This window comes from Crinia signifera, chromosome 6 (genome assembly GCF_055691185.1).
Source record: "Crinia signifera chromosome 6, ASM5569118v1, whole genome shotgun sequence".
Lineage (NCBI taxonomy): Eukaryota > Metazoa > Chordata > Amphibia > Anura > Myobatrachidae > Crinia > Crinia signifera.
In genome coordinates this window covers 92,827,947-92,848,832 of record NC_139222.1, presented here as the reverse complement: position 1 = coordinate 92,848,832, position 20,886 = coordinate 92,827,947, and the positions used below count along the sequence as shown (strand labels likewise).

Below are 20,886 nucleotides of genomic sequence, written 5' to 3'. Positions count from 1 at the left end.
GTTCAACCTCCAGCTTGGCCCTGCACAGTAATTCTAACATGAAAGCATTATAGTTACCACTGGCCCTGGCTCTGCCTTGTGGGGGGTAGGGGCTGGGATTAGGTGGCACAGAGAAATTAGTTGAACCACCTCTCCAGGACCACTTTAAGCCCTGGCTAACGCTATGTTACAAGATATTGTTTGAAAAAATAATATATAGCTAAAGCTTTTCATACCATAAGGGTCAGTTTATATAGATTGACTACACCTGATACCTGATACAGTTGGCAATGCATGAAATGTTATGGTGCTGAGTATTCCGGCCTACAAGTTGTTTGAACTAATTCTAAGTAAACCTTTTGCAGTGAGAAGCCTTTATAATATAATAGAGTGTATGAAACTACCAGCTTACACTAGTGCAGGCCAGGAAAACCTATGGCTCTCTAGCTGCTGTAAAACTACAAGTCCCAGCATGCACTGCCACAATTTTTGTTATTAGGGAGTGCTAGAATTGGTCGGGCATGCTGGTATGTGTAGTTTCACAGCAGATGGAGAGCCACAGATTGTCCTTGCCTGATCCAGCAGGTGGCAGATATTTGTATTAAATTAAATGTGTTTAATTTTTTGTTTTGGCTACTTTGTATTTTGGATGGACACAAGCATTACTTGGAAACATGACAGAACACCAAAAAGTGTTCTGTCAAAAGTTTTTGTAGCAAAGTTTTATAAACACATATAAACAGAAAAGTCTAACATTGCAGAGTCAGGTTAATGCTTTTTTTTTTTTTTGCATATGTCTTTAAGGTCACACTCTCATCCTGTATCCTAATATATATATACAAATGTCAGCTAGTATTATACTGTATCTGCTGACTAAAATGACCTACTTCTATTCTTTTAGGTAGGTAGACACATAAATATCCAATCATCACACTGAAATACTCTTTAAGGTGCATACACACGGGGCGATTTTCACCCCATTTCTAAGCGATCTGACTAGATTGCTAAGAAATGTAGCACGGATTGCATCATGTGTATACTGTAGCTCTGAGCAACGGCGTAGCTATCCCATGCGGAGATAGACAGCGCTTGCCCTGTCTGTCCTGCTAGATTGCAGGGCTTTGTCTATAAACAATAGGAAAAGCCCAGCTCTGCACAGATCACTCAGCACACATCGCGGTGCGCATCGTGGGTGTGCCATCATGTGTGCTGAGCAATCGTGCTCAAGCACTTCGCTCAGCAAGAGAGGCCGGGTCGCCCCATGTGTATGGGGATTTAGGTTGCCAATAACTGGTTTGTTTCTCCATATTAAAGACTAGACAAAACAAAAAAGCGCAGCTCATAAACCATCTTCATTTCCATATATTTGTCTTATAGGTGCACTAGGGAACACAGGGAACAATATTCTTTGTTCCCTTCCAGGCCACTTACTATTTACCATGTTAAATAATTGAATAAAAATAAAATACACCCATGGCTTTATATGTCTTCCATTTATTGACAATAAAAGAACATTGGTATTGAAACTTTACCCCTAACTCATCCATTTCCCCATTCACGCTGAGAATTCTGGGAGCGCTTCCACATGTTGGGGATAGGCTGTTAAATGAACCAGCTGGTGGTCCGCGGTTCTCTTATTTCCTGTATGTTCTGCATGTCTGTGACATTTATCCACCACTATAAGGTCTGGAGATGCAACACAACAAATGACTGAGTGTATTAAGTAAGAGATGAATGATACAGTCAGTCCTTTATAAGGAGATTTCAGCAGTCTCCTTGGAAGAGAACGCTCTGTGAATTATAAGCAATATAACAGGTAATTCTGGCAGAATGTGAAACTAGAAACCCAGATGTTCAGGAATTATGTGACTTACAGCTGCCAAAGCAGGATGATGATATTATTGCTGCCTAATTTTAGTCTCATGAGTAACACTACAGCGAACGGACGTAAGAAGTGTTTTTATAGCATTAAAACTCAACCGTAATAAAAGATATTACCGTATGTTAATGCTCTGGAGGAGTGTAGACCCATGAAAGTATGATAAATTACCATTGAGGACTGGTTCTTATTGTAGCATTGATTTGCAATGATGAACTTTCAAATTCTCAGTGCTTCTCTGCATGTATAATCCTAGCCGTAGATAAGACCCACACATGGGGCCCTGAGATATGGTTGGGTTGTCCATAATTGACTTGAGTGGTCTGCAACTTACTTTCCTCACTAAGGGGCTGATTCTTAGGCTGTCTCTATGTGGTGCTGTGGAAGGCCGCTGTACTACCTTATACTAATGCAAGTTCCTGTAGGAGTAATGTGATTTCAAGCAGGAAGCTCCTCTATGCACTGCTTGTTTGTCAACAGCTGTAACGGCCAAGGCATTCCCACCAGACAGACAAGTTCCACCCGATTTGTGTTTGCCCAGTTCCGTTGTATTCATCCAGTTCCAGCCCGATCAGGTACAGATCCGTCCAACTTTGCATTAGACAGAGTTGTGCAAACATGAAATGTCACTTATATGCTGAAGCTCACTATTTGGAGTGGGGAATGCCAGCAAAAATCTCATTGCGAAAATTTTTAAAAAATAGCCTTTTTCTGGAAAATTGGGACTCGCACATGGAAGCGCACTGATTCCATGTAAACTGTGGAATCCTCCATGGGTTTCTTTCCTGTGCATGTCCCAATTTTAAGTATTTATTCTTTTGGGGAATTTTACCGTGCTTCTCCATGAACAGTGAGGGACCTCCACCAATTAGCCCCGGGGTTCTTACTGAATACCCCCCTTATCTGTACAAAGAGAGCCATCTGATTTAGAATTCGCTCCTAAGTTTAATATGATTTTTGCACTTAAAAGTATATCAATGCTCCTCCGGTGGCCTACCTGTCATATAGCGACGTGCATGTCTTTTTGGAACAGTGAGGACCGTTTCATTACAGTATGTTGAATAATGTGCTTATTAGCAAGCTCAGTTAGAATTCTGCTATATTGTCATTGGGCCAGATTCAGACCTGATTGCACTGCTGCGAATTTGCACCCCGGCTGATTTATAGACTGTTCATGCCTCCAGCCTCCCCGTGATGAAGTCCTGCTAATTCTTTTATCACTGGCCGCTCACTAGGTGAAAAGGAAGTCAGCGTTTGGGAGTGGTAACTGCCTGTTCTCTGGGAGTATCAGGGAAAACCCCGGTGTGCCCAAACATTTTAGGGGAAGGTATGTGACGTGCGCTCCAGCCCTGATCCGTCCGATTATATTGCAGCTACCGAGTAAGTCCCGGGCTATGCACAGATTGCACACATTGGCAAAATCATTCAGTGGTGAGCGGCTTACGAATGGATTTGCAGGCAATTCTTTTGCTACTTTTTGAAAGCCGTGTTAAGCCATTCGCTGGCTTGCAAAGGGCGGGATTTCACTGTGGTGGGTGGCGTACACCTGATCGCTGGGCTCTGAAAATTAGCAGCTGTGCGATTTGGTCTGAATCAGTCTCATTGTGTGGAGGTCTTCAAGGCTTTATGTTTGAGATGCGAAGGTTTCCAAATATTATGTTTCTAAGAATTTGTTGTGTCATTGTATTTTCTTAACTGTGTGTTTATATTAGTCTCTCATATTATTAAATACGCATTAAACAATCATTAAAGTAACAAAGATGTACAGAAGACATGAAAGAGCAAATATTTGTCTTGGGACAGATGACAAAGAAAATATTTGTCTTGTCGTTACCCTTTGCTCTCGATCGTAATATAATTTACGACCTGACGTCACTTTGTGCATGCTACCAATGTTAGACATTTGTGCTGGCAGACATCGCATTGTGTTACCATAAAGCATCTGGATAATTTCCTGGCATTTGGTGTTATTAGAAGCTTTGTGACGTTTTTGTTCCCAGCATCGTTCCCATTTTCTCAGGTGTGGTATACCAAGTTATACCTCTACCATGGCATACAGTAGGTTTAGGATTTGTTGGTAAATTATACATTTTATACCTCATGGCGTACAGTATGATTGGGATTTGTTAGCACTGTACATTATTAATTTTATACCTCCTGTCATACAATATGCTTGGTATTTGTTGGTACTGTACATTATTCATTTTATACCTCATGTCATTCAGTATGTTTGGGATTCATTGGTAAATTATACATTTCATACCTCATGGCATACAGTATGCTTGGGATTTTTTGGTACTGTACATTATTCATTTAATAGGGGAATGGGCAGCGTTTTATGTGCGCCCCCATTAAATTGCTGGGCGTTCCCCTGGGGATGCAGGTGGGCGGGCCGCTGACGTTACAGGACGTCAGCGGCCCGCCCTGTATTTGTCCAGGTTGAACAATCGTTTGATGGTCGCCGACCAGCGAATTATATTTTCCCCTGTTACGCACATGCAAAATCGATGTGTCAATAAAAAGAACAAGACTGTTCTAAAGTAACAAAAACATTTAATAATTAAAAGATTAGAAGGACAATGTGACTGGCTAGTCAAAATAAAGTACAATAATTTACACACAGAATAAAAAATGAACTTTGCTGGTGTTAAACTGATGATACCAAAGCCAGTTATGGTTTATTTGGGACATACTTGCCTACCTGACCCTCTCCATGTGGGAGAAAATGCTCTGTTCCTGGACTTCCCTGGTAATGTATGATTGCCCTCACCTGTGGTGAAACATCTTTTACCTAGCTCCTTACAGGTGATGGCAATCATACATTACCAGGGAAGTCCAGAAACAGAGCCTTTTCTCCCGCATGGAGAGGGTCAGGTAGGCAAGTATGATTTGGGAACTGGAGGCACTCTTACAGAGCTCTTGCTGGTCCCTCTGAACCTCAGCGCTATTCACCCAGGCAGCGCCACATATCCGTCCCTTCACCCTCCAGGAACCCCCCCCCAGACCACGGTGCTGTGTGCTTCGGAGCTGGGGACATGAAGGATACAGTCATGCAGGTTGCGGCCTACCCCGTTCACGGAGCCACAGCCTAAATTTATAGGGATTTGAGCTCCAGCCCCACGTAGCGGCCGTACGTGAACTGCTGCGGCTGCCGGAACTTGCGTTTTCACACCCAGGGGGTGAGCTGCACTTACCCCTCTTTTATCCCACTGTATCATTCTCTTACATTTTCCTCCTGTTACCCCACACCGCATGCTACACCTCTACTATGCACAGCCTGCCAGCAGCAACCTACACTGTGTGCTTCGCTCAGATAGCTGCAGGGATGGTTTCTCCATTGGCAGGTTGCACCACGTGTTGATATGTTCATGTGTGGCGTCCATTCATTGCCTTGCTCCTCGGGGTGCACTGGTGGTGGGCCACAGTGCAGGGCTGTTAGGGGTCAAGGGTGCAGGTGGAGGAGGGAGAGGACTATTTTGTCCATTCTCTCTACCTGCTGCCTTATGTCCTGACCATCCCTGCCATGCTCACTTCTTGCCTTCAGGTCACCTTACCTACACCTCATGTCACCTGTCTGTCTCCCCCTCGCACATGCGCAGATACACCTCATGTCACAATGGCCCGCTTGTGATGTCACAGTGGCCCGCTTGTGATGTCACAGTGGCCCGCTTGTGATGTCACAGTGGCCCGCTTGTGATGTCACAGTGGCCCGCTTGTGCGCAAACACCAACCATCGGCCGGCCGCATTCAGAGCCATCCGACTCAATCAGAATAAGGGCCTTTATTTAGCTCTTTTACAACTGCAGCATCCCCTTCAGCAGTCATTCTCCTACCAGCACCCTTCACTGCATCCACATTGTTTCAACAGGGGACCCCCTGGCAGACCTCCCTGGGCATCACTTAATGCTCTACCACTGGATATCCCCCAGTATTGTTGCTGGTCTCTTAAGTTTACTATACTGGCACGTCTGCTGACCTGCACCTACTTATACAGTGTGCTATATTTACAAAATCCAGTGAATCAACTCACTATTCCATTAGCTTCCAGCTGTCCTGGGTAACCCCATTGGGGTTCTGGGACTGCAGTTTTTCATTAAGTAAGGTTGATTTGATGGATTATATTATTCTGCCTCTAATGGTCAAACACCGTAGTGTTAAACATAGCAGATCCGCATCAATTAGTTACCACTCCTGCTGATTGTTGCTGGATTTAAACCAGATACTCTCTGAGGAACACTGGGGGAATTGGGTGAGAACAGTCGCACAGGAAAAATCAGGAAGGAATTATTTATGGAGAGGACTCTCATCAATGGTGTAATGCCAAATCTCATGCAAAATAAGAGAATGTGCTATCACTGGACATAAATTGACACAAGGAACAGAAGAAAGAGAGTATGTCACTGTGTGATGCACCTGGAGACCAAGTTTATTAAAATGTAACCTTTATTGTTACTAAAAAATAGCGAAACATACTTCGCTATTTTTTAGTAATAACAATAAAAGATACATTTTAATAAACTTGATCTCCAGGTGCATCACAGTGACATACTATCTTTCTTCTGTTCCTACTCTCTGAGGAAGCCGACGAGGTTGTAAGGCGGAGAAACGCGTAGGTGTTCATGCCGTTGGCACCAGTGCTTATCTATTAACCCTGTAGTGAATATTCTAAAGGCAGCTCAACATCAGGCAAGAATGGGAGTGCTAACCAAGCCGGGAGCCATAACCCGTCCATCGCCACCTGTGCACAGTTTTATACATCTGGCATAGATGCCAATCAGTGAATGCAGCAGAAGTGGTAACTATACCAGCACTAATGGATGCTAAGGAGCTTCGTTTAACACTACTAACTGTCAAGCAATCTATTACTGCAAACCTAATTGTTTCTTCATCTTTACTAACTTCCAGTTCATACCTTAATATATGGGACATTATTTATGTTTGACCATTAGCTGCCCCTTCTAGAAATGGATGTGTGATTGTGGTTGAATGACCCCCATATCTCTTTCCAGCTAGTGCTGAATTCTCAGCAAAACCTGGAACAATAGGGGAATAACAGGCGAAAAAGAAAAAGGCTAGAGATGTTTCAGGTACACTCGTGGTTTTGTATTGTGGTCCGTTCAACTGATTTGAAAGAAATAATATATTAAAAATTAACCTTTATTTTATTTTTATTAAAATGAGGGGAGATGTATATAAACTCTCCTCTCCAAAAAAAAAAAAAAGGGGGAAAGAAAGAAGTGCATTAAAGTAGGAAATAGTGCTTTAAAAAGGATGATTGTAAGGTTCTGATCTGTGTGTGCCGTTAATTGTGTACTTAATATTCGTGTATTCGTGATGTACAAACAATAGGGGGATGTACTGTGTCATTTTGCTTGTGATTTCCATTGAGAACAGTTTTCCGCACAGATTCAGGTGTTTTGCTTGCAGAGGCCTTATACATATTGGCATGCTTGTGGCTGCAGCTTCAGGACATCTGTGTACTGAGCTAGTTAAATGTTTTCTCCCATCTGTCTGTCTGAGTAATCTGTATGTCATCGTGTCGGAATTCCAAGATTTAGACCTAATGCCGTTGTTTGTTTTATGTTGTGTGTCTCTGGGTAAGGTGTTAATTAAATGTTCCAAAACTTGTGTTTACTTGAGTGTGTGTCTTCCATATCAAATGTAATCAATTTACATATGTAGAGCAGACATGTGTAATGTTATGTCTGCGATGAGCATTCCTTTCTTCACAAGTTGCTTTTTTTTATGTACTAAACATTGTTTACGCGGCAGTTTATTCATGACCGTGATGACAGAAGCCATGAGATGCGTTCGTTTCTTCTGGATTGCTTTCTGAACAATCACTGGGTTTAGCAAGAATGTAAGTTTGTAGAAAATGTTTCTGATGTTGTGTGTTTTCGCACTGTGTATGCTCTGGCATTGTGTGTACAGAAGAATGACTATGCCGGCCACTGGAGGGTGGAAGTTAGGAGCAGGAGTGTGTGTCCCCCCCCCCCCAGATGGAATGGAGGTGAGTGGCAACTCTCCCACCCCTGTGGAGCGACTTCGCGTTCACCGCCGCATCGCCCATCCACCCCCGTGGAGTGACTCGGCGGACCTTGCCGCATCACTCGCCATCCCCACCCCCCCTCCGGTGGAGCGATGCCGGCACATCGCCCGGCAACCCCCCCATCCATGGAGCGACTGATGCAGGGCATGCTGGGATGTGTAGTTCAACAACAGCTGGAGTGTCAGTTAGCCATCACAGAATTAGACTATTGGAAAGTTGCATCCGATGGTTGGTTGGCAACCATCAAATACCCTGCAATTTTGATGATAAAATAATAAAATATTTCCTTTGGATCGGGAATATCAATGGCTGCTAACCATTGGCTTCCGAAGATGATCACCCCTAAAATAAAATCATTCTTCTTGTGTTCCAATTGGATACTTTTGGAGCGATGCCTAAACTTTATCATGGGGGGGGGGGGGGGGGGGGGCTGGATTGGGAGATTCAAGACCATGCGATGTACTGTATGCCATTTCCCATTCTGGAGTAGTAAATAGTGCCCATCTACATTAAAGACTTTGCCTCGCCTCCCATATGGGTGCTATGGAAAATGTGTGATGCAGGAGCCTACTGTAAATGCCAGCAGTTGAATTCCCCCATAGAGCACTATATATGTCATGTAGGGATCATTGCCAATGTTTTTCCTGCTGCTGCTTTCTGCTTGATTATTATAAGGACTTCTTGCCCTGAATGAGACTGCAGAACGTTCCACCTTACACAGTGACCCTATTATTTATCAGTAATCTACGGTGATCACAAAAGCAGACACAGCATGTTCCACAACCTGATCCAAAGTGATCCATCACACAGGTCTCACCCTAGTGGAGAAGCCAAAGCTGTAGCTAGCGAGTGTGTTTCCATTAGGTTACTGTGTGAGTGCAGCGGTTTATCAGTCGTGCTCCGCTCGCTCACAGCTGTACAGGAAACCTGATGTTGAAAGAGTTTAGAAGCCAATTTTAACGGAGACCTCTATGAAGTGTCCCAGCACACAGAGATTAGGGCCCGGTCATCTGATCTATTATCGTAATGCTAGTAGAACATTCTGAACATGATCTTTATTTATAAATATGTCTGCGTGTATTTATATGAACTTAAATAAGGTTAAAAAATTGATTTTGTATTATTGAGACACTTTATGTAGGGGGGGGTCTGGACATAGTGGCATTATATGGGGGACAGCTGTCCTTGTTCTGTGTATTTTTTAAAATTTGCCTTAGAATGAGGATCTATCGTGTTGGAGACGTATCTTCTCTCCCAAACATCATTGTATCGCACCTTTATCTGTGGTCCGTAGGGTCCCTGGGTTGACAATATCTAGGTCGACAGTCACTAGGTCCTCCACTAATGGTCGAGTGTCACTAGGTCGGCACCTAAGAATGGTTGACATACCCGAGGTCGACTGACAGAATGTTGACACATGCTTAAGGTTGACATATACATTGTCGACATGAGTTTTTTCACGTTTTTCTGTTTAAAAAAAAAAAAATTAAATCTGTTTTTTTTTGTACTTTTATTTATTATCAGTTCCTTATATAGCGCAGCATATTCCGTTGCGCTTTACAAAGGAGACAGTGATTCACCAAACTGGGTATTTACAGACAATCAAAGGTATAAGGGCCCTGCTCGCAAGCTTACAAGCTATCCAAGTGGACATAGAGTGAGAATAGAATAGTGTGCCAAGCGCATCGAGGCACTGTGCCTCAAGCCTGGTGAGTGGATGCAGTACACTTGTACAGTGTGCATTTCTACATAGTCAACATAGACACCAAAACTGAAAACCTCATGTCGACCTTTTTAATGTTGATCCATGTCGACCTAAAGCTTGTGTCGACCTTCTGTCAATGTCCAGACACCTATAAGCCATCAAATTTTCCGGTTTGTTACTACCCGGTCTGTTTTATCACGGTTTCCATTTGTAATGTGTAACTGAATATGCTGCGCTATATAAGAAACTGTAAATAATACATATATTAGCAATGCAAAAGACAAGACTGGGTATATTAAAGGTATTTTGTTTATTTCTATTTTGTGGCTGTAAGCACGGTGCTTCAAAGTGTTCAAACCCCTTTATCCGGAAAACCCCAGGTCCCAAGAAGTACTGGCAATATATTGCAGACCGTGTAAATATACAACTTCTAGATCTCTTATACATCATGGATTCCAGGCCTCATAAATGACTCCTTTGCTGTTATCCTACAGCTAAATACCTTTTCGGTACAGTTTCCATGTGTAAAGTCTCTTTCCTGTCTGCTGATTCCATAGATATCGGGTTCTTCATAGGCAGCTTCTTGTCTGCGCTCTCAGTGTTACATTGTGAGTGTACAGTGTTTTGTGTATCCTCATTACATTCTGTGTTGTGCCTCTCCCTCTCCGCTCTATCTCTCTGTGGGATCAAACAATGGATCAAATATCAACACAAATCTGGATGAGATTTCATGGGTTTCATATATCCTCTGTGTAGAAAAAAAGGAGTATGAATGAAACATGAGTCAAGACCAGGCTTAGCCAATCTGGGGCTCTCTGGACTTCAGTGAAGGATTATAGTAAGCCTTGAACACAGAGGTTCCCTATACACCCTTACTTATACAGGGCCAGATGCATACCTCCCAACAGTCCCGATTTTATCGGGACAGTCCCGATTGTCAGGGCCTGTCCCGATGTCCCACCCGAGGGCGGCAGTGTCCCGCGGTGTGGGGGGGCTGTTGGGAGTCCCCCCTGTCAGCTGCTAAACAGCGGGGAATAAACGCTGTGCGCATGCGCACAGCGTCTATTCCCGCAGCCAGGGGGCTGGGGGCATGGCTAGAGGCTCAAAGAGCCTCTGGGTCATGCCCCCATAGCGGCAAAATGGGGGCGTGGCCTCACGGGGGGGAGCCGCGAGTATAGGCCACGCCCTCAAATTAGGCCACGCCCCCGAAAATTTCACCGCGGCGCGCAGCAACGGCGTCCCGGCGGCAGAGGTACCAAGGTTGGGAGGTTTGCAGATGCACTAAGCTTCAAAAGTGATAAACAACCAGCCAATCACCTCCTACTTGCCATGTTACAGGCTAGGTTTGAAAAATGTCAGGCAGGAGCTGGTTGTTTATCTCTCTCTCCATTTTATCACTTTTGAAGCTTAGTGGTTCTGGCCCACAGTATGATGTCCTGGCTGTACTGATACTTCTGCCTGACGAAATCTGCAAAGGAACGGACATATAGCAGTGTCATTGATAGTTATTGGGGGTTATTTACTAACAAGATGCACTCCATTTTTACACATGAATCACCAGAGTGCACTGCTCTATGGCAAAGTTCTCCCAGCATAGGATCCAGCAGAGTCTGTTGCCAATGTCACATCTATATTTAGAAGGTTCAGACTGGAATTCTGGGATTGTGAGAGACGGATGCGTGTGTTTGGGATTGTTAGTGGGCTGGCTGGGTATCCAAAATGATTTTATTTTTCTTCCTAAATGTGCTTCACAGACCTAGCCAACTTTCCAGCCCTGTGCTGCCCCTGATAGCTCACCATCAATGGAAACACTCGAGAGCCTGTTACAAATGTTCTTGGGAGATGTACATGAATGTTGTCTGGCGTGCTTTTCATGCCTGTCCGGTCCTGGCAAAGCCGTTAACAATATAGATAGTGCCAAGGGACACGAAACAGCAATAATAGGAACCTAATGCTGGGAATGGTCTGTTTTATTGTGCATTACAGCATACTAGCATTATTAAATTAATTGTAAAATTAATTGTTACAGTCATTTTTTATGTATAACTTTACCAGCCATGTTCCAAGTCCTCACAGAAAACTATCCCGTGGCTTATTGTCTTGGTGATCCGTTACTGAAACGGACATGGAACCGTTCCTGATTATGTTTTTATCTTGTGCAACCAATGGGACATTATTATGTTTACAGAGCTCTCCTTTGACCCTTTAATATGTATGAAGGATACCCCTTATATATTTTAGGTGGTGTGACATAGTTTGTACATTGGTGAGTAACAAACCTATGTCTAATGCCTTTCTGGTTTCAAAAATGTTTAATAAATGAAATTAAATTAAAATAAATTAAGAATTGTCATCCAAAATTTTGTCAAAATCAAAAAATTTAGATTGTATTTTTTTTGTTTTACAATTTAGAGCTGACGTCTAGAATTAGCAGAAGATCAATGTATGGTTTTGAGAAATCGTTGAATCAAATACTTAACAGCCACCAATGTGTCTAGATTATTATTTTACATGACATTGTTTTGTACCTAGTTTATAATTCTATCTGCCCTTCCTGGATGAATGGAAATAGTTGACACTAGAGTCTACATCATCTTCAAGGTCGCTGAGTCCCATCTTTTGGCAGTGAGCTGTAAGAAGAGCTGAGCACTGGTCCATGAAAAATAACACAAGAGATCTCATGCAATCTGATTCTGCGCAATGCGCTGGGATGAATAAGCACTAATAACGATAGTACTTTTTTTTTAAATTAAACTATTTGCTCTGACAAGACACTTCCTAGGGTGCATCACCCATATCTGTTAAAAGTATAACTCCATTCCAACTGGAATTTTTTTTTTGGGGTGGTGTTATATTTATAAAAGCAGCATACAACATGTTGGGGGAGATTTGTTAAAGTGCAGAGAGAGATAAGGGGGTAGATGTATTATGGATTGGTGGGGGGTATTTGTTTAGCCCTTTAAGTAGTTGCTAGATCCTTTCCATCTGTGTCAACTTTGGCGCAGACCCAGGTTGGCCTCTGTCCCAATTGGCTGTAAACAGGAAGTTTGGGTAGTATATTCCAAATTGCACATGTCAAGGCCTGCTTATTCACAGATGGTATAATTAAGCTCACTGAGGTACAAATTAAGTCACTTGTGCCTAATGCAGGGTACACACCAAAACGATTTGGTCTCAGTTCCCCTCATTTTGATGCAATATCGACCAATTGTATGAAAACGGGGCATGTTTTAGATTGAATTCCGATCCAATGCGCGTTCCCGCTGGTCGTTTGGTCATTTATTTTCCTCTTTTAATACAAAAAATTTAATGAAATCTATATTATTAGAACACAAAGACCATGGGTTTCCCAGTAAAACGTTTTTCTGTTGATATATATAAAGAGTTAACTCTGTGCTCAGACAGTGCAGAACTATGCACTTACTCCAGAGCTATCACTTTTGGGAGTTTAGCCAGATTATTAAGTGATGGCAACAGAAGATTACTGCGAGCGTTGAGCCATTGAGGACCCCGGACTGTGATCTGACATGCTGGGCCTAGCTCTCCTGGGTGTGGATGCTGACCAATGTTCTGGATCAAGTGTCCCCATTGCATATTCATGGCAGTTCATTGTAATTCCAGCAAGCGGAGAATGTAAATGCAGGGAGCTATGTCACGCTCTCTCGGACCTTTGATGTGAGCTCCACATGGAATCCAACATTGCACGTTCCATTTTGCTCACTGCCACTGGGAGATCTTGCTTTATTAAGGAAACTAGATATGTTTTACAGAACACAAATAATAACAGTGTGACCAGTGATGAGCAATCCGGAAAGAAAAGTGTCCAAAGGTTAAACTAATGAAGAGTTCACTCTGAGGGGTTTATTTACAATCTAAATCATTCTTCTAGCATGATAAATAACTTACACTATCATTTCCAGTATTAGTTTGAATGATGGCAGATAGCTGTATTCTTGGCAATCTGTAATTGCCAGTTCAAATATGTATATGGCCATAATCAGTGGCGGCCCCAAAAGTATGACTGCAGCACAGTTCAAAATTCAAAGAGGGGAGCCACACCAACTGCCAGTGAGTCAGCTCAAAATGGCAGTTGGCAGCAGTTACTGCACCTCCCCTATTTGAATTTTTAACTGAACTGCAGCCCCACCTCTGGAGCTTTCCCTGGTCATAACTGCTGCACCGCTCTGCATATCCCGCACTCTAGCTCCCTGTAGTCTTCAGATTCCAAATCAAATGACTCAATACTGTCCCTTACCTTTTTATAGAGCTGCCTCTGGCCTGCCACCTCCTTGGGGGTAAATTTACTAAAGTTTCAACAAATGAAAAGAGGTGTTGTTGCCCCTAGCAATTTATCAATCAGATTATGTCTACCATTTTTTTAGGATGCAATAGAGTAATGAAAGACAGTTTTGATTTGGTTGCTATAGGCAACTTAACCTTTTCATTTTTAAAAGCTTTAGTAAATGTATCCTTTAGTGTCTAAAAACCACCTCTCACTCCCATCTACAAGCCATACTGGTGTGCGTCTCCAGCCTTTATGATAAAAATTCATAAAAATTGCTTGGGGTAATCCGTTTTCCACGGTGCTCATTGGAACATAGGTGGTGCTAATATTGCTTTATTGATGGTCCAAATGTGACGCTACGGACCTATGAAATATCCTGCTAAGCTTCACTACGCTCTTAGTGTATTTAAATAATGAAATAGCACTAAAGCCCAAATCTTTATTAGAGCCCTATGCCCACCTGTGCTACTCACACTGCTCTCACAATCTCCCCAGTTAGCCATACTCGCTACTCAGGCTCTGGATAGCCCCCCATTTCGCAGTCAATTGCAGCGGTTGTCTTTGATAATTCTGGCGGCACAACATTCGGTCATGGCTTTATCCTTGTTGATGACATAGCCGTATGGACAGATCTGTTGTTTTCTGATTACAAGGGTCTTGTGGGGTTTTAGGGGAGGGGGGGGATAACCTTTACAAAATATAAAAAGTGAAAGTAACAAATGGAGATACTAATGTAATGTTAAATGAAGAAGTAAATGTGCGTTGGAGTGCTATGCTTGATGTGTGGCTCACATGTCCCAATCAGTCACTGGATGCAGGTGATCGTATCTCCATCTCGGATAGTGATGTTGGGAGGATCCCGTGTGACTCTGCGTTGCTCTGCCTGGCTCACAGTTAGATGAAATGATGAGATAGTCGGTACCAAGAATACATTTTTCTGCACTGAGCTAATCCCTACAGAAAGCTTAATCTGCCACAAGCATTTCTCCCAGGTTTTTCTCGTTTGTCATATAATGTGTGAAGTATGTTGTTTTCCCAGCAGCAGAATGCAGTGGTGGAATGGTTGTTTGGCTCGGCTTTGGAGCATGCAATCACGAAGAGTCTTTCTGTCTTTTTTATTTTGTTATTCCTATTGTCATAAGGCAAAGGCCAAACCTGTGTTTCTCCAGCTGAAACCACAAGTGCCAGCACGCACAGACTGCCATGGGGCGGACTTCTTCTACTAAGGAAATGTGTTACATGTATTGGTTCTCAGGGGTAGATTAGCTTAAGCTTCAACAACAGACACGCTATGATGCTGCACATAGCAGCCAATCAGACACTGGCTGCCATTTCTCTATTGCATTCTAGAAAATTATGTTGTCTAAATGGTTGCTGTGGCCAACATCAACTTTTTTGTCTTCCTTTTAGAAGCATTAGTAAATCTACCGCTCTGTATAAACCTTTTATTCAGATAATGGGCGACTCATTTTTGGAAGGAGGTGGCCATTTCAATTTACAACCAGTATCATCACTAGGAATGCCAATCCCGGGGCATTTTTTCAATCCTGGGATTCGGGATTGAAAATTGCTCAAACTCAGGATTCCTAAATAATAAAAAAAAATGACCTGCCCCCCAAATTCACTATAAAGGCCTTCTAAACCTCCCCCCTGCCAATCCTCCATGGTGGTGACAGGCAGCAGCAGGACCGTCTGACCATCTCCAGCGGGCAGGCGGCTGGGAGCGGCACAGCGGGCATGTGGCCTGGCGTCCGGGTTTGGGACAGTTTGCTGTGCTGACAGGCAGGCGGCGACCGGGCTGTGGAGCGTGACGTGATGTCAGGGGGCACGCTGCGCAGCCAGGCCTGTCAGCACAGCACACTGTCCCAAACAGTGGCACCGGGGGTTAGTAACCGTTAGCCGGGCAGCATCTGTGCCGTAGTCTAAGGTGCTCAACGCTGCCCAGCTTTAAAAAATAAAATAAAAGTGAATTTTGCACGGGGGTACTAATCCCGGAATCCCAGGATTGGAACCTTCAATCCTGGGATTCATATCCTGCAGATTTTAGGACAAAATCCCGGGATCCCGCCAATCCCAATTTGGGATTGGCCACTGTAGTCATCACTGAGGCTGTTCTTGATGCATGTTCTTGCTCCTAGTTTATTAATGGGATTATTACAATGCCAGGAAAAGCATGAAGACTACTGGTGCTCTCTATGTGAAAATTGGTATAACTCAGTGGTCTCCATATGTTCTTGAATCATGGCACACTAGAGTGACAGCATAGTTGAAGGCACCCCTAGTACAAAAATGGGTACTTGTTTCTATCTGGGCGCCCATCGCGGGGATTGCGGGCATCGCGGCCAGTACATTAACGGTCGCGACGCGATGCCCGCGATCCGCGCGATTTCCCATAGGGTTCAATGTTAAATTGAGTGCTGGCCGCGATTTTACATTCAATGCTTCAATGGCCGCGATTTGGCCATAGGAATCAATGTTAAATGGGCCTTTTCATACCCCCACTATCCATGTCAGCATGGAGTTGAGAATAGAATAGTGTGGCGAGCGCAGCGAGCCACCCAGCCCGAAGCGTGGCGAGCGGACGCGGATACCTGTGAAGCCCGCGTAGGGCTGCGTTTACCTGTGAAGGTATCCGCGTCCCCTCGCGGGGCTCGCTGCGCTCGCCACGCTTCGGGCTCGGTGGCTCGCTGCGCTCGCCACACTATTCTATTCTCAACTCCATGGTGACATGGATAGTGGGGGTATGAAAAGCGGTATGAAAAGCGCCATTTAACATTGATTCCTATGGCCAAATCGCGGCCATTGAAGCATTGAATGTAAAATCGCGGGCAGCACTAAATTTAACATTGAACCCTATGGGAAATCGCGGGGATCGCGGGCATCGCGTCGCGGCCGTTAATGTACTGCCCGCGATCCCCGCGATTTCTTTACCCGCGACGCCCGCAATGGAGATCGTGGGCGCCCAGTTAGGAAACAAGTACCCAAAAATGTATTGATAGATTTTAGGGAAATGTTGCTTACCTGTCACCCTTAGGTTCAGTTATGTGATGGTGGACATAGTTGTGGCTCGAATTGTCCCCATGTTTTATGGTTGGCAACCAACTGCTCTGGTTTTGCTCATCACATTGGCCATAAATTATTAGGTTGGTGGTCCAGGACCAAAACCGAGTCACCCATGCAAGTGTCATGTGGCACTCCATTGCATGGTGCCTATACACACAAGGGCAGATTTATTAAGCCTGGCGTGATAAAGTGGTGGCATGACAACACAGCTCCTAATTGTTGGTTTTTAAACAAAGCCAATAACGTGACGTGTAGGAGCTGGCTGACCGCTACGTTATCACCGGACACTTGATCACTTCACCAGGCTTAATAAATATGCCTCACAGTTTCGGAATCGCTGTTTTAACTAAAATTTAATTTTATTAACAAAAGGGCTTATTGTGAACTTGTGTTGTATAAAGCTATTTTAAATGTTAAGAATCATAAAACCATTTGTTTAAAAAGTACATTTGATTTGGAGGAATGCACTAAACTCTTTATAATACATTACAGCCTGACGCTACAGATCCACAAACCCTGTGATGTGATTTCATTACAACATAACTACAACATAAATAAAAGGGGATGCAGAAAGTGAAGCCTTTTGCTTGACAGACACAGGGGATGCGGTCATTCGTCAGACTGCATTTAGGTCTACAGTCATTAGGTCGACCCCACTAGGTCGACTGGTAGGAAGGTCGACCTGACTTAAGGTCGACATAGGCCAAGGTCGACATGACTTAAGGTCGAATTTGCATAAAGGTCGACATGAGGAAGGTCAACTGGTCATAAGGTCGACATGGGTTTTTCACTGTTTTTTGAGCCGACATGTGCCGACAGGCGGTATTTCATGCCCTACCATCCACTAGGGCGTGGTGGGTGAATAAAATAGTGTGCCGAGCGCAGCAAGGCACCGTGCCCGAAGCATTGCGAGCGAAGCGAGGGTCCGATTCTCATTGCCAACTGTGTCCATGTCGACTGTGTCGACATTCGGATAAAAAAACAGTGAAAAACCCATGTCGACCTTATGACCAGTCGACCTTCCTCATGTCGACATTTATGCAAATTCGACCTTAAGTCATGTCGACCTTGGCCCATGTCGACCTTAAGTCAGGTCGATCTTCCTACCAGTCGACCTAGTGGGGTCGACCTAATGACTGTAGACCTAAATGCAGTCTGACGAATGATCCCATTCCCAGACAAATGAATATGTTGTACCTTTTGGATTAAATAAGACATGTTTTAAATGGAAATAAAGTGAAAAGTTGCAGGCTCTTGTCTCTAATCTGGTCTGACTACACTCAGCGAGTGAAGTTTTCCAGCTGTTAGATTGGCCACAACTGCTGGAATACTGTAATGCTTTGTGTCACAAAACTGACTTCAGAGTCAGCAAAACATTGTATAATACATTTATGGTGCATACTACACACTACACACATGCAGAGCGATAATGTGAAACCGCTGGCTGGTTAATTTGGCAATACAGTATTATTTTTCTTTTTTTCTTTTTGATGTCATGGGTCAGGGGGATCAAGGTGTCAAAAGAGAAGATGTTACAGGAACAATTGACAAGTAGAGAAGGGACAAGGTTCCAGGCTAAAGGGCAATATAAGGGATGAGGAGGAATGTGCCACTTACCAGAGAATTCTGAATGTGTTGTCATCTCGTGGTGCGTTCAGCTCCAAAAATCTGGAGCGCTGTGTTACATTGTAATCATCACTGGGAACATTGCTCCCAGTAGCATACTCTATAAAGACCAAGAGCCAAAAGGGCATGTTTTATTTTCAGCACATTGAACTTTCACTGTATTTAGCATTTTCACATTAGTAAGGGTGGAAAAAGGGCTAATTAACTTTTAGGTTAAAATTAGAAGATAAAAATTCAGTTGGCAACTGCAAATGTAGATTGTTTTTCTTTCAGCACAATGTTATAAATTGTACTTCGTCTTTATTAACTGACTAATATGTTAGAATTGGCTCTATAGTTGTTCCCACAATGCCCGTTTTTAATAATGGCAGCAGATTCCATCAAAGAAAACATTGTAATAAAGTAAGCAAATAAAGCAGATGAATACATTTTTATCATTTTTATTGTTCAAAAATAAAACTGCTAAAATGATGTACTAGAACGGAGAACCTCCTAATATTGGCCCCGAATCATGTTTATTAAGTAAAGCAAGAAGAGTAAGAACATTTGTGTCTGGAGTAAAATGTCTTCTGTGCAGGGTAAATACTGACTGTTTTTGCATGTAATCCACAAATGTTAGCTTTATTCTTAAACTGCAATTTAGATTTCAATTTAAACACACCCCACCCAAATCTAAATCTCTCTCCCCATGTTACATCTGCCCCACCTGCAGTGCACATGGTTTTGCCCAGTTGCTTCCTTGTTTTTTTTGCTTTACTTGCAAACATGAGTCAGGCCCATAACACTCTGGAACAGAGCCACCAATATACCTGCAGATAAAGACACCTGCAGCTGTTACATGGGTAGGCAGTCATATTACCGACAATCAAAACACCTTCCACCATTGGCCAACAGTCAATATACTGACATGTTCAAAATGCAGACATGCATTATACCAAATTGGTCGAAATGTCAACATGTAAAATGTTGACATGTCAAGAAATTAAACATGAGTTTTGCATCATTTTTACTTTGGAGCCGACTTTTTCTTACTTCAAGATCCAAGTGGACGTAGTAGATTATATATCCATGGCAGCAAGCCACGTGAGGGGACACGGAACACTTATTCAGTGCCCGTGTCGATCTATGTTGACATAGTCACTTAAAAAAAAAAAATCATGTTGGCAATTAAATGTTGGCATTTGATTTTGACCATGTCAGTATAATGCATGTTGGCATTTCGAATGTGTCAGTATTTTGACTGTCGGCCAATGGTTTGATTGTCGGTATTTTAACTGTTGGGAAATCATACTGAGCCTGTTACAGGAAGTATTCGCAGGTAATACGGGTCCTTATCTTAGTAGCAGGAGATGTCCTCGCATCCTGGATGCTCCCCATAGACAGGCGGAGACTGGTCCTCTGCAGCAGACTGTGCTTTAAGGCCCATACACACCGGGCGATCTTGAGCTCAGTTTTTTCGTCTGAGCTGCTTTCAGCTCAAAAACCACCCAGTGTGTACTGACGTGTGCTCCTGCATCATCACCAGCGGCCGCCGTTCATCTGTTGGTATCACCAGGGTGGACGGTTTGCCGTAGCATCCTGCTATAGAAAGCCATTCACCCCCGGGAAAATCGCTTGGACGGGAGAAAATCGCTCACTGAGAGATTTTCATCCCAGCGATTTTCCCCATCATCGTTGTCCAGACACACTATTCTGTTAAGTGGCTTCTGGCAAAATGAATGGTTCTGCGTGTTGATAGTAATAGATTACTATGCAGATTATTCCCTGTAAAGGGCTGTGTTGTATGTATGTATGTATGTATGTGCTATCAGTGCTAATAAATAATATGTAGTACTTCTGGGTATCTGGATTGCCATCTCCTGGATGTGACCTGCAGCAGCAGCCACAAAGGAGACGGCAGATTGGGCACAATTGTACAGCCTTTTTTTATATTTACAGTATAGAATACAAAATAATAAAATGTGACTCTAAATACACAATACATTGCTTTTCTATCTATGAAAACAGAGGTCAGTTAAACTGAAACCACAGCATTTATTTGGGAGAAAACCTAGCTCCCCAGGATATTTTCAGCTGAATGTCTCGGCAAACATGACCCTCTGTCTATTGCCACTCATAACATCATATGTTCACAGGCCTATAACAAGACCCCTCTTTCCTTTCATGGTGTGTAAATGCTAGGACTGCCAGCGCATACCTCCCAACTTTTCTGAAGTTTAAAGCGGGACATGCGCATGCGCCCGGAAAGGGAGCCTGGCCTATAAAAAGGAGGTGTGGCCTCACAGAATGATGCACCAGGC

At 43.4% G+C, this 20,886-nt stretch overlaps 1 protein-coding gene across 2 annotated transcripts in view; it reads left to right on the top strand.

The window, feature by feature from the left end:
- RIPOR3 (RIPOR family member 3) overlaps window positions 1-20,886 on the top strand; it is a 155,673-nt gene that overhangs the window by 109,217 nt on the left and 25,570 nt on the right. The window lies entirely within an intron of this gene.